We start from the raw sequence: 15249 nt of genomic DNA on the forward strand, positions 1-15249 counted from the left end.
TCTAGAAGTGAGCAGAATAGCTTCTGTACAGAAAACTCTCTGTAGTGTTTGGATTGGGAACACTGGTAGAGGAGGAAGAAGAAAAACAAATAAGGTACCTTAAAACAAAGTCAGCTGCCACTACCATCCATAAACTGACAGTTATTTTTTTTCTATTTTTTTCTATTGGATTGTGTCTGTGGCTGCTGCTGTTGCTGCTGCTATGTATGCTCACACATCATTTTTCTATGTCTCCCAATGTGCTTAGGTAGCCTCCTGGTTATTCCTCTGAGTATGAATATACATTTTTCAGGCACCTAAATGAGTCTATCCCTTGCTCTATGTGTATTGCACCTAGTTCATGCTATGGTTAAATTGACTGGCTAAAGGAATTGCTTCAAATTGCAGTGTGCATCTTTGGGTGAAGAAATCTTTTCCCCCAAAGATGTCCCTGAATTCTGTTTGCTATTCTAGAGTGTGATGAACTTGATTGGTTGTAAGAGATATTTCAAATGGTCTGCGCTCCATGGCACAGATCCAGCTTGAAATTCAATCATTGCTGGTTTCAGGAATTACCATAATACATTTGGCTCAATTTTCCACACAATAATTTAGGACTCTGCTGCCTCTTCTTTATGTAAATCCATGCAACTAAATGACACCAAACTGGGGAACATTTTTTGCAAACCAATCTCTTCCAGTGAGAACATTGTGCTGCCTTGTGAGATGACTGGGCTGGAAAGGGTCACAAAAGACCCTAGTTCTGATTACAACTTGATTCTAACTATCACTTTCATTTTGTTTTCATTCCAGCTCATGAAACAGGAAATGTTAAGGGCCAGAGAAATGGTTCCATGTTTAAAAGCACTTGTTCTTAAAAAAAAAAAAAAAAAAAAAAAGGACTTGTTCTTGCAGAAGACCTGGGTTCAATTCCCAGAACCCACAGGGCAGTTCACAACTGTCCATAACTTCAGTTCCAGAATGCATTTAATACAGAGACATGCACATGAACAAAACATTGATGCACATAAAATAATGTTTTAATCTTTAATTTTAAAAAATAAGAAATGGAAGCAGGAGGTGGTGGCACATGCCTTTGATTCCAGCACTTGGGAGACTGAGGCAGTCAGCTCTGTGAGCTAGAGGCTGGCCTTGTCTACAGACTGAGTTACAGGACAACCAAGACTACACAAAGAGACTCTGTTTTAAAAAAGGGGATGGAGGCAGGAGGTGTTTTATCATGACTCTTCTCCCTTATAGCTACTAGCGCTGCAAAGAATATTGGGCTCTCAATAATTACTTTTTGCTTTGAATTTAGTTACAACTGGCTAAGAACCAACAAGGAAGATGAAATTATCCAAGCTCTACCAGAGAAATTAGAGTTCAGACTGTAGCTTCTCAATTCTCTGTCAAGAACTCTTAAACGTATACAGTCCTGCCTTGGAATAGTTCCAGTTCATATATCTTTATTAGTGCATGATTTAAAATGTTCCGACTACAAGCCCCCAGTCCTTTTCCCTTGTTGGGTCTCTCTGCTCTCATGTGCACCATGGAAATAATAGGCAACAGCTTTGTTTCTAGAAATATGTGAGCAATCAGGACATAAACCTGTGGGTCCTGAACTAGGATGAAGAGAGGAAGAAGCAGTCAGGGCTTGTCTCAGAAACTATGTGTCACAACCTCCTTTGACTCCAAGTCTCCATTAAAAGAAATAAAATAACCTTTCCGGTTTGGGAAATCTTGCTCTAACTCATCAGCCTCCAGGCCTCGGAGACGTGGGACAGCATATCCGCCTTGCAACCTCTAATGCCTTATAGGGCTAGAAAGGCCTAAGTGACTGGCTAGTCAAGTGAGGGAATTGTTGGCCTGGAGAAATTTCTCAGTTCCGGAGACTCTAGTGGGGAAGGGGGTGACTGCCACTCAGCCCTGGGCAGATTGGCAAGCTAGGCTGAGCCTGCATGTTCTGGAAAGGCCAGTAATGATGTCATGGGACTCTTTGGGCCGCAATAACAGGAAACCACTGAATGTTTACATTGGCTCCCTGAGCCCAGGCGGCCTGGGTTTTTTGTTTTTTTGTTTTTTGTTTTTTTTTTTTACTTCCTCAGTCTATCTGTTTCCTCTGATTCAAATACTATGAAGAGTGGCTCACTACCCAGGCTAGGAAAAGCGGAAGGGACACCCAAAAAGAAAGCCTCCTTCCCAGTCTAGAGAACCAGATGATTGGGAGGGGAATGCTGGATTTACCCTATCTGGGGCCCTGCCAAGGGCAGAGCTTAGGGAAGGGAAAGCAAAGCAAATGGGGTGTGCTCAGAGTACTCCATAAGCAACTTTAGAATTCTCCATAGGAACGAAGTTTCAAACTTTTTTTTTTTTTTTTTTTTTTTTTTTTAGTTTTTCGAGACAGTGTTTCTCTGTTGCCTTGGCTGTCCTGGACTCACTTTGTAGCCCAGACTGGCCTCAAACTCACAGCAAATCTGCCTGCCTCTGCCTCCTGCCAAGTTTCAAACCTTGATTCATCTTTATATCTGCAAATCAAGTCACTAAGTCTTGCTTATAAAATTTACTTGAACCTATTTTAACTAACTCTGGACTTGCGTGTGAAGTGCTTCATTATGCTGTGTGTGTCTGTTTTGGGGTGTGATACCAAGATGGGAAATAGGACTAGGGATATAACTCAGTTGATTTTGTTTTTTTGGTTTTTGTTTGTTTGTTTGTTTGTTTGTTTGTTTTTCAAAACAGAGTTTCTCTGTGCATCCTTGGCTGTCCTGGACCACTTTGTAGACCAGGCTGGCCTTGAACTCACAGTGATCCACCTGCCTCTGCCTCCCCAGTGCTGGAATTAAAGGTTGCACATAACTCAGTTGATAAGAGGGTTTTATTAACATACCTGAAGCTCTGATTCAACCCCAAGTCAACAAAATGACATGTGGAGGTACATGCTTGTGATCATAGAACTCAACAGGTGGAGGCAGGAGGATCAAGAATTCCCAGTCATTCTTAGATAAGTAGTAATTTCAGTTTGGACCACATGAGACCTCGTCTCCTCCCAAAAAGATGGAAAACATAAATCTTACCCTCAAGGAATTGAAAATACTTTCATGGAATAGTAGTGAGCTTTCTATCTCCTGACTGTTATGTTCTTTTCTTTTTCTTTTATTTTCTTTTTTTTCTTTCTTTTTCTTTTATGACAGGGTTTCTCTGTGTAGCCTTGGCTGTCCTTGACTCACTTTGTAGACCAGGCTGGCCTCGAACTCACAGCGATCCGCCTGCCTCTGCTTCTGAAGTGCTGGGATTAAAGGCGTGCGCCACCATGCCTGGCTCCTGTTCTGTTCTTTTCATCCCCAGTGTTGTTGCCTCAGTTCTAGATCCCCCAATAATTTCCGTTTTCATATAGTAGTTCCCCCCATACAAGTGTTTGGTTGGGTTTCAGCCCCAGAGAGTTATGAGTCCATGGTGGCAGAACAAAGGCACCACTGAGAGCTCACATCTCAAGCACAAGCCACAAGCAGGAGGCAGAGAGCACACTGGGAAGGACATGAGTCTGGGAACCCTCAAGCCTGCCTGCAGGAACACACCACCCCCAACAAAGACATGCCTCGCTGCTGCTTAGTTTTGTGTGAACTTGATATTTGAGTCAACTCAGTAAAGAAAACCTCAATTGAGGAAAAGACCTCTCACAGTGACACACTTCCTCCAACAAGGCTATGTCTCCCAATCCCTTCTAAACAGTTCCCCCAACTAGTGACCACATATTCTAATATATGAACCTATGGGGACATTCTTATTCAGAATACCACAGGCCATTTCATCTGTAGATTCTGTAAGTTAACAGAGTGGAAACTATCTGATTTTATGGAAAGAACCTTTGGATGTAATTCCAGGTGTCAACTCTTGTTTTTTCTACTTTGTGAAGTCTTGTCTAGAAAATATGCTTTTGTCAATATCCTGAAGTTGTTCCCTCATGCCTTATTTTGGCTCCAATACAATTTTACTTAGATTTCCTTGGCTACTTGAAGTCTTTGGTGATCTAGCATGAATTTTGAGATATTTTCTCCAATTATGCAAAGTTATTCTTGGTATTAAAAATCACCCAGTGAAAGCTAGGCATGGTGGCACGTCTTTAATTCCAGCGCTCAGAAGGCAAAGGCAGGCAGATCTCTGTGAGTTCAAGACCAGCCTGGTCTACAAAGTGAGTCTAGGACAACCAAGGCTACACAGAGAAACCCTGTCTCAGAAAAAAATCACCCATTGAGTCTAGTGGTGGTGGCCCATACCTTTATTCCCAGTACTTGGAAGCAGGGGTGGGCAGATTGCTGTATGTTTGAGACCAGCCAAAGACAGCCAAAGCTACACAAAAAAATCCTGTCCCAAACAAACAAACAAGTTACCCACTATTACATTGAAGCCTAAATCTCCTTTTTCTATACAGCACTGCTTTGTTTTTATAAAATTTGGTGCTGTTGAACAGTCTCTTAACAGCTCTCCCTGTTTCCAGTTTTTCCCCTTCCTGTACCTCTTCTATATTATACTAGAGTTATCCTGATTCACTCTTGCAGCTTCACATTATCCAATCAAGTCTTATGAGCAATAGAAAAGAGGTTAGAGTGTGGATTTGGGTTTGAATGCATATGATACCAGTCACCATTGGCCATATAACTGTTGGCTTCAGCCTCATCTTTCAAAATCTTTATTTCTCTAGTCTCATCTTATTCATTGGCAAAATCAACCCCAGAGGACTTTTGAGAAAATGAAATGTGATAATGTATGTATAAAGCCAGGTATGATGACACACAGTATTTTAGCACTCAGGATGTAGAAAAATCATTTCAATGCTATTAAGGCTCTGTCTCAGAAACAGATAAAAAATTGTTCAGTCCAGTGTCGACACTTAATGAATGAGAATTTGAACTTAGAGTCCCGTATATCTACTTGGTTGTTCTCTAAAACTGTTCTATGTCATTTGAAGATAAGTCCTTTACCTTAATTCCTACTGTAACTAGTAAGAACATAAGAGTCCATAATTGAATCCATCATCCTACTGAGGCCAATGAAGGGAAACAATATGCCGAAGAATACACAGAAAATGAATGCAAGTGCTACACTATGGCTTACACATATAAACTTATTTCACTCATACAGCTCTTTAAGGTCAGTACTATTGTTGGACTCATTTAATAGATGGGCAGACAACATAAGGTAGATTATATATTTTTTTCAAATTCATACAGCTAGAAACAACAGATATAGCATATGAATCTAAATAAACTGGCTCATTGCTGGCCTGAGCTCATTGCTGCCATCTCTCCTTACTTATGCCCAATTTCTACCTTCCTCCAACCTCATGTAGTGACTGGCCTTAAGAAATTATCTCTGAAGCCGGGCATGGCACACGCCTTTAATCCCAGCACTCAGGAGGCAGAGACAGGCAGATTTCTGTGAGTTCAAGGCCAGCCTGGTCTACAAAGCGAGCCCAGGACAGCCAAGGCTACACAGAGAAACCTTGTCTCAAAAAACCAAAAAATAATAAATAAATAAATCTGAAAAATAAATCAGGCACAATAACTATCTTAATTACTCTGTTCTTATCACAAGACACTGTGACCAAGGCAATTTTAAAAGAAAACATTGAACTGGGGGCTTACAGTTTCAGGTTAAAGTCGATAACTGTCATGACAGGTAGCACAACAGCAGGCATGCAGGCATGTCCCTTGGAAGCTCACATCTTGAGTCACAAGCAAGAGACAGAGATAGAGAACAACAGGAATGCAGTAGGCTTTTGAAACCTCAAAGCTCATCCTAAGTGACACATCTCCAACAAGGCCACATCTCCTAATCCTTCCTAAACAGTTCCAGCAACTAGAAACCAAGTATTCAAATATATGAGCCTATGGGACTAGGCTCATTCAAACCACCACAGTAACATATGCCTGTAATCCTAGCACCCAGGAGGCTGAGACAAGAGGATCACAAATGTAAGGCCTACATAGTAATATCCTGTTTAAAAACATATCTACTTGGGGCTAGGGAGATGGCTCAGTGGTTAAGAGCACTGACTGTTCTTCCAGAAGACCCAGATTCAATTCCCAACATCCACATGGCAGCTCACAACTGTCTGTAATGCCAAGATCTAACACCTTCACACAGACATACATGCAGGCAAAACACCAATACACATAAAATAATTTTTTAAAAACCCAAAAATAAATTTAAAATACATACTTTTAAAAAGAAAAAGAAAAAAAAACCCATGATACCTCACAATGAAGTGGAAGCAGGATACAAAGGCAAGTAGAAAGGAATGTAGCCCTCGGAGACTTAACTTAGTCGAGGTACAAGGCAGAGCTCTTCCGGCATAAGCATCTTTGTTCAATGGTTCCAGATAGCACAGTATGAAGGACACAGATAAGAGAGTAGGAGGACAAGCAATATTTGATTATAGCTTAACTGAAGCCTGTCAGTAGGGATGATACTGTGTGGCATCTGTATATGAGTGGAATAAAGACAGGTTGGCATGGAAACAGGTCAGGCTGATTGAGTGAAGAATTGCTATAGTTGGGACTGTATATCACTAAGAGGTTCTGTTTATATTTGAATGGTTGGGTGAAATTCATGGCTTTTCATATGCATGGGCATGAAAACATGTATGAATTTGTGTGTGTGTGTGCATGTGTGTGTGTGTTGATGGAGAAGTTAGTGTTTTTGTAAAGTGTGTCGAGATGTACATGCCAGTTTCTTTCTTTTTTTTTTTTTTGGATGGTTTTTACCTCTTTCTCTCTCTGCCTCCCCCCCCCCCTCCTACCCCCGCCCCATGACAGACTCTCACCTGACTTCTACCAGCTTCAAATTCAGTATATAGCTGATGATAGTCTTGAACTCCTGATCTTAGTAGCTCTACCTCCAGAGAGCTGGAATTACAAGCATATGCTACCATGTCTTGCCCTATATTTTAGGTTTCTGAGACAGTCTCTGAGTACATCCTGCTTTACATGCCAGTGTCTTTGTGGGATGCAAGAAACACAAAATAAAATCAGTGTTTATAATGGAGATATTAAATATGACACATAAAATAGGAGCATGGATGTAAAGCCCAGACTACGTAGGGTATACAGGAACTATGAGATGGCCTAGGCTTCCTGGGATCCTCTGTGACCTTAACCATGTCAAAAATCTCAATTTCTCTGCTGAGAAGTGATTGTAAACCTTACTCATACACAGAACTATATCAAAATGTAGCAAACTAATTCTGGAAAGCATTGTTTCTCATCTTATGTTTTCCCCCTTTGAGGAAGATGTGAGACACAATCTCAGGCAGCACATGTTAGCTTAGAACTTCACGTCCTTCTACAGTCACCTAAGTGTTAGGATTACACACATATATCTCCATGTGTAGCACAATTCTTAATTTTTCAAGAAATCCATTTCCAATTTCATTCATTCATTATTTTATTTTATTTTAGGTTTTTTGAGACAGGGTTTCTCTGTAACAGTCCTGGCTATCCTGCACTTGTTTTTGTAGACCAGGCTGACCTTGAACTCACAGCGATGTGCCTGCCTCTGCCTCCCACGTGCTGGGATTAAAGGCGTGCACCACCACCCCTGGCTCATTTATTCTTTATTGACTTTGTAGTCTCTATCTAAATTGCAGCTGTCACTATTCCTTCTATGCACCAAAGTATAAAATTAACCTATTGATTTGAGATCTCTTCCCTTTTTTTCTTTTCTTTTAAAATTTGGTGATTTTACTTTGAAGTCAAGGAACTTTCTATGTAGATAAGGCTGGCCTTGAATTCATAGCATTTGTCCTGCCTCAGCCTTCCAAGGGCTAGAAATACAAGCATATGTCACCCCACACAGATTTCTTTTCCTTTAAAACAGATATTATTATGTATTACATATTTTAATATATTTACAACTATATATTTATTTCTCTTTTATTACTATCTTCATTTCGTTTTCTAAAGTTTGGTATAAATTTCATTTTATCCTTATTGAAAAATTATTAGTTCTTTGACTATTTTGTAAGAGTTTTGGTCATATTCTTTTCCCTCACTGAAGGCTTCAAAGATCCAAAGCCTTCTTTTCCATTCATCAACTCGGTGTGCTTTTTTTTTTTTTTTTTTTTTTTGAGAACCTATCAAAATCATTTTGTGCTGACTAAATATTCTTGGATGTGAGTCTTTCACTGGAGTGTGGTTAACATACCAGAAGTTACATTCTTAGAGAAAACCGACTCTCCCTTTTCTAGAACCTAACAACTGTCAATAGCTTAGCTGCTAAGAGTAGGATAGTAGGATTTAGTGTCAAACTGCCCTCTCCACGTTCACATTTGACCTAGTTAAGAGCACTGTCTGCTCTTCAAAAGGTCCCGAGTTCAATTCCCAGCAACCACATGGTGGCTCACAACCATCTATATTGTGATCTAATGCCCTCTTCTGGTGGGCAGGCCTACCTACATGTAGCAGAGCACTGTATACATATTAAGCAAATAAATAAATAAATAAATCTTTTTTTCTAAAAAAAAGAGTCAGCTTAATACTTTTATCATTTGGAAGAATAATAACAGTAGTAAGTACTTCCCTAGGGCCTATGACTTTTCTATTTGTTGCCCCAAATTATGCCAAATATTACTTTCATCTTGTGGAATGAGATTTAAATCCATTCAGAAAGTGACTGGTTATTCTCACAATATTTGTGTCATTATTACACCAGTGGGCACGTCTTGCAGGGCTCGTCATTATTGTAGCTTGCAGAGTTCATAGCTGGGCTATGTTAATAATTATTTCTCTCCTCCAGCAGCATGCATAGCACCTGCCAGCACTATGAAAGCTAGCCAGTAAGGATGAAACAACAGTTTCACTTCTATCTATTCTAGGACTGAAGTATGTGGTGTCTTCATCACTATAGTCTTATTGTCCAGTTCTGGAGGGTAACCAAGAGCATTGAAAATACCTGTATTAGCAGGGTATGGTGGCACATGCCTTTAATCTCAGCACTTGAGAGGCAGAGGCAGGTGAATCTCTGTGAGTTCGAGGCCAGCTGGATCTACAAAAGTGAGTCATGGGTATTTTGCCTACATGTATGTCTATGCACCACATACACGCAGTGCTGGAGGAGGTCAGAAGAGCATGCTGAATCCTCTGGATCTTGAGTTACAGCTGGTTGTAAGCCCCATGTAGGCACTGGGAATATAACCCTACTCCTCTAGAAGAGCAGTCAGGGCTCCTAATCAGTGGCCCATCTCTCTAGTCCTGCCTTTTGTGTTTTTAAAGAAGATGTATTTATTTTTATGTTATATGTATGGGTGTTTTGCCTGCATGTATGTATATGCACCACATACATGTCTGGTGTCCATGGAGGCCAGAAGAGGATGGCAGATGTCCTGAAGTTACAGACAGATATGAGCTGCCATGTAGGTGCTAGGACTTAAATCTGAGTCCTCTTGCAGATCAGCAGCAGGAACTCTTTTCTTTTCTTTTCTTTTCTTTTCTTTTCTTTTCTTTTGTTTGTTTTTCAAAACAGCGTTTCTCTGTGTTAGCCATGTGGCTGTCCTGGACTTGCCTTGTAGACCAGGCTGACCTATAACTCAGAGTGATCTACCGGCCTCTGCCTCCCATGTGCTGTAATTAAAGCATGCGCCACCATGCTCAGCTTTATGATGCTGTTTAAATCCTTTATTTACCCTGGATGTGGTGGCACATACCTATAATCTTAGCACTTTAAAGATATAAGCATGGAGCCTGGAAGTGGTAGCACAAATCTTTAATCCCAGCACTTGGGAAGCAGAGGCAGGAGGATCGCTGTGAATTCAAGGCCAGCCTGGTCTACAAAGTAAGTCCAGGACAGCCAAGGCTACACACAGAGAAACCCTGTCTCGAAAAAACCAAAACAAACAAGCAAAAAAGATATAAGCATAGTAATGAGGAGTTTAAGGCCAGCCTCAGCTAATAGAGTAAATCCCAGCCCTACTGTGGAGGACTTGTCTCCAAAAATAAAAATAAATAAATTCTTCTATTTCCTTATTTATTTTTTTGTCTAGATGTTCTATTATTGAAAGTAGGATATTGACTCTTCAGTGATGGTGAGGACAGGAAGTGCCTGCCCAGCTAAGAATATCATCAGATCCTATTGACCTTTTCAGTTCCTTTGAACGTCCAAGCTCCTGAATAAAATAATTTGACTTCAAAGAAAATAAAGTGATCAGAGTCTTCCATTAATATTTTAGAACTCTGTGCTACTCCTGTCAAGTTTCACAGTTTTTTTTATATTGGGGGATTTAATTGCTTAGTTCATTTTGGTATAATTATAAATTCTACGTATTCTTTGGATATGTTTTTGAAAGATGGTCTCAGGTATCAAATTTGCCTTGAATTCATTATATATCATTGGACTACTGATCATTCTGCCTTCACCTCCCAAGTGTGAGAATCAAAAATGTGTAAGCACAATGCTTGGCTATTCTCTGTTATGCATGAGTTGGTCATTTTACTTACCCACAATAATTTTATTCTTATTTTTCATAGTAGGTTTTCATCTGTTTGCGTATGTTTTTTTTTTTTTTTTTCTTTTAAGCAGAGACTTACTTTGTAACCTGGGCTATACTCAAATTCACAATATTCCTGCTTCAGCCTCCTAAGTGCAGGGATACAGGCATATCCCATCATATGCAGCCTTATTTATTTATTTATTGGTTTTTCAAGATAGAGTTTCTCTGTGTAACCTTGGCTGTCCTAGACTCCCTTAGTAAGCCTTGAACTCACAGTAATCCACCTGCCTCTGCCTATGGAGTACTGGGATTACAGGTGTGTGCCATCATACCCGGCTGCAACCTTATTTTCTAATTGTAAAGTTTATAGTATATCTTCTTGGATGGAGCTATATCTCACTGGTAGAATCCCTGCATCCTGTGATGGTTGCTTTAACTGTCAACCTGACATAACCTACAATCATTTAAGAAGAGAGTCATCAAGGAGGACTGTTTACATCCCACAGGCCTGTGGGCTTGTCTGTGAGTAATTGTCTTAATTGCCCTAATTGATGTAGGAAGACCCACCTTAAATGTAGATGGCATCTTCTGGCAATGTTCCAGGTAAAAGAATATAGAAAAAACGAATTTTTTGCCTTCTTTTATTTTTCCTTCTTGTCATTACTCTTACTGTCAAGTTCACCTATGATTTACTGCTATGGCTAATTCCTTTGCTGGTATCAAAACCATCTTCTTTGGGTTTCCAACAAGGACCAAAGAACAGTAGCTTTACAGGAACTGTCCAGGCCTTTGTGCCAGATTGAGACTGCTAAGGATTGAGCAACTGTCAGATTCCCAGGCTCTCTGAAACAGCCATTGTTGTACTACCTGTGTCAGTTCTATTCCTCTTAAGAGCCCAAGAGACTTCCAAAATGATAAAATTGTTGTCTTTGGTTGCTCACCAGAGGCTGAAGGTAAGTCCTTGTTAGTGAAGATGCCATGCACAACAGATACAAGACTTGGAGAAATCAAGCTGGAACACATTTGGAATTCTCCCTCTAAGGACTAGCTCTCATAGTACTGGAAGGATCTATGCAACTGTCTAAAAAGAAAAGTAATCCATAGTCTTACCCAATGTAGGGCCAATAAAACACAATGATGATCAGAATGACCAAAGATTCTGAATGGGGCAAAAGTGGCACTTATCTCCTGGGAGTAACCAGCAGCCATTTCATTCCTGGTACTATGGATTTTAGAGGAAAATCTACTACTACAACCACTTTACTAGACTATCATAAATTAAAACTGCGTTCCAAATACTTATCCTTAATTCCACAGATAAGTGTAGTTCTCACACTTCATCAAAGAAGCTTCTTTTTGAAGCAGATAAAGACTGTTACATGCCGGGCATGGTGGCGCACACCTTTAATCCCAGCACTTGGGAGGCAGAGGCAGGCAGATCCCTGTGAGTTCGAGGCCAGCCTGGTCTACAAAGTGAGTCCAGGATAGCCAAGGCTAACACAGAGAGACCCTGTCAAGAAAAATTAAAAAAAAAAAAAGACTATTACAGAAAGCCACAACTGGTCAAAATGCAGAGGAAAAACTGAGTATGGGAGTTACCAGCCCTAATTTACATATCTATAATTCAAGCTCTCTCTATATCTGAGGCTAAAGGAACATCATGAAATAGTGGGTAGAAAGACTGTAAGAGGCAGAGGACCAAAGCAGTAATCTCAATAATACATTTGCCTAAACAAGACCTGCACAGTGACAGCACCAGAAATGCCAATGTGGATGGGGACCTCTCACAAGGCCTCCCCTAGATGAAGAGCTACAGATAATGAATGATTGAGAGAGGGAAACTACATCTTCTCTAGGAACATGCTTCTTGATGTGTGTGTGTGTGTGTGTGTGTGTGTGTGTGTGTGTGTGTGTGTGTGTGTGTGTGTGTGTAAAACAATAAAAAAGAGGGAGTCATGAATTTGAAGAGTTAGAGGTATAAAGAGGGCATATAAATATTGTAAATTCAGTACTCATGTATGAAATCTTCAAAAAACCGTAATACACCTGGCTTCAATCCCCAATACCACTAAGTAAATAAATAAACAAAACATATATTCTTCCAGACCTGCTTTAACTATTTTCTTGTTTTTTGTTTTGTTTTGTTTTGCTCTGCTTTTCAAGACATGGTTTCTCTGTGTAGCCTTGGCTGTCCTGGACTCCCTTTGTAGACCAGGCTTGCCTCAAACTCACAGTGATCCACCTGCCTCTGCCTCCTGAGTGCTGGGATTAAAGGCGTGCGCCATCACCGCCCAGCTTTGCTTAGCTTTTTACGCATGTGAAATATAGTAAGATTCTTTCTAGTGAGTCCAATAGTTAAATTCCTCAGAAATTATTGCAATGAGTTTTGTTGTTTATTTTGTTTTGTGATAGTCTGTTTTGTTTTGCCTGGAATGTTCTCAAACTCCTTCTTGTGTTCAAGTAATCCTCCTGTGTCAGTCTTGTATAGCTAAATTTAACTGCTACATCAGAAAATTCACCTCATTATTTTTTCTTTCTGTTTTATAGCACTAATAATAACTCAGGTTAATGAAAAGGCTAAACAGTTACTCTAACAGTGAACTCCTAGCTCTTTCTCCCCAATCTTTCTATTTCTCTTCTTCCCTTACTCCTTTTTAAAAATTTATTTTTAATTTATTCACTTTACATCCCCATTGCAGCTCTCCCCTTCACCTCCTCCAGCCGACCCCCCCTCCCTCATCTCCCCTCCCCTGATCCTCAGAAAAGAAGGAGCCCTCCTTACCTACCATCTGTCTCCAGCCTATCAAGTCTCATCTGGACTGCCTGCTTCCTCTTCCTCTGTGGCCTGGCAAGGCTGCCCTACCAAGGGAAAGTGATTATTGAGTGGGCAACAGAGTCCATGTCAGAGGCAGCCCCTACCTCCCATATTATGGGACTCACATGGAGACTTAGCTGCCTATTGACTACATCTGAGCAGGGGGCCTAAATCCTCTCCATGCGTGGTATTTGGTTGGTGCCTCAGTCTCTGCAGGTCCCCCTGGGCCCTGGTTAGTTGGCTCTGTTGTTCTCATTGTGGAACTCCTGTCCATTCCAGGTCCTTCTGTGCCCCAACTCTTCCATAAGTCTCCCTGAGCTCTGCCCCAAAGTTTGACTGTGAGTCTCAGCATCCTCTGCTGGGTGGAGTCTTCCAGAGGACCTCTGTGGCAGGCACTCATCCTGTTCCCTGTCTTCAACTGCTTCTGGTGTCCAGGATGTGGAGAAAGGGGAACACTCCTCCATTGATGGTGGGAGTGAAAACTTGTACAGCCACTTTGGTAATCAAGTGGGAGATTTCTCAGCAAATTGGAAATAGATCTATTTTAAGATTTAGCCATATTAGCCAGGCATGGTGGCACACGCCTTTAATCCCAGCACTCGGGAGGCAGAGGCAGGTGGATCTCTGTGAATTCGAGGCCAGCCTGATCTACAAAGCGAGTCCAGGACAGCTAGGGCTACACAGAGAAACCCTGTCTGTAAAAAAAAATTTACCACTCCTGGGCATATACTCAAAAGATGCTCTACCACACAATAAGGGCATTTGTTCAACTATCTTCATAGCAGCTTTATTCATAATAGCTAGAATCTAGAAACAACCTAGATGTCCCTCAAATGAAGAATGGATAAAGAAACTGTGATACATTTACACAATGGAATACTACTCAGCTATTGAAAAACAAAGAAATCTTGAAATTTGCAAGCAAATGAATGAAACTAGAAAAGATTATCCTATGTGAGGTAACCTAGACCCAGAAAGACACAAATGATATATAGTCACTTAAAAGCATATATTACCCACATAATACAAGATTAACTACACTACAATATGTAGTGGATAAAAACATGGTTTTGTTTTGGTCCCAAGTGTGGGATAGATATTGGATGTAAATATGTTTTTGTAGCTGGGCATGGTGGTGCGCACCTTTAATCCCAGCACTCGGGAGGCAGAGGCAGGCAGATTGCTGTGAGTTCGAGGCCAGCCTGGTCTACAAAGAGAGTCCAGGACAGCCAAGACTAACACAGAGAAACCCTGTCTCGAACAAACAAACAAAAAAGAAACAAAATAACAAGGAGAACCCTAGGGAGGATGCTTAATTCTCATTCAGCAGAGCAAATAGAATAGGTTCCATTACTCTTTTAAATTATACAATTCAGCAGCTTTCAGTATATTTCCAGATTTCTGTGTAGCCATTACCAATATCTAAATTTGAAATATTTTCATCACCCTGAGAAGCTCTGTTTGAGCTGGGTGTGGTGGCTCACAAGTTTAATCCCAGCACTCAGGAGGCAAAGGCAGGTGGATCTCTGTGAGTTGAAGGCCAGCCTGGTTTACAAAGTGAGTCCATGACAGCCAGGGCTACACAGAGAGACCCTGTCTCAAGAAGGAGGAGGAGGAGGAGGAGGAGGAAGAGGAGGAGGAGTAGAAGAAGAAGCCCTGTTTTGGCTCAATTCTCGGAGTTTTTAACTAGTATGCCTGAAGCTATAGATTCAATACTTAATATTTCATACACTGGGCATAATGATCCACACCTATAATCTCATCACCTTGAGAGCAGAGGCAAGATAACCAAGAAGTTTCCCTCAGCTATATAACCAACTCAAAGCCAATGTGTTCAAATTACCAATAATAAATACATACATACGTAATAAATAAAACTGAAGATTCAGATCTGGTGGCCTGTGCTTATAATCATCCACATTAAGAGGTAGAAACAGAAGAATTAGAATATCAGGAATCCAAGGCCCATTTG

The sequence above is a fragment of the Acomys russatus genome, chromosome X, assembly GCF_903995435.1.
Source record: "Acomys russatus chromosome X, mAcoRus1.1, whole genome shotgun sequence".
NCBI lineage: Eukaryota > Metazoa > Chordata > Mammalia > Rodentia > Muridae > Acomys > Acomys russatus.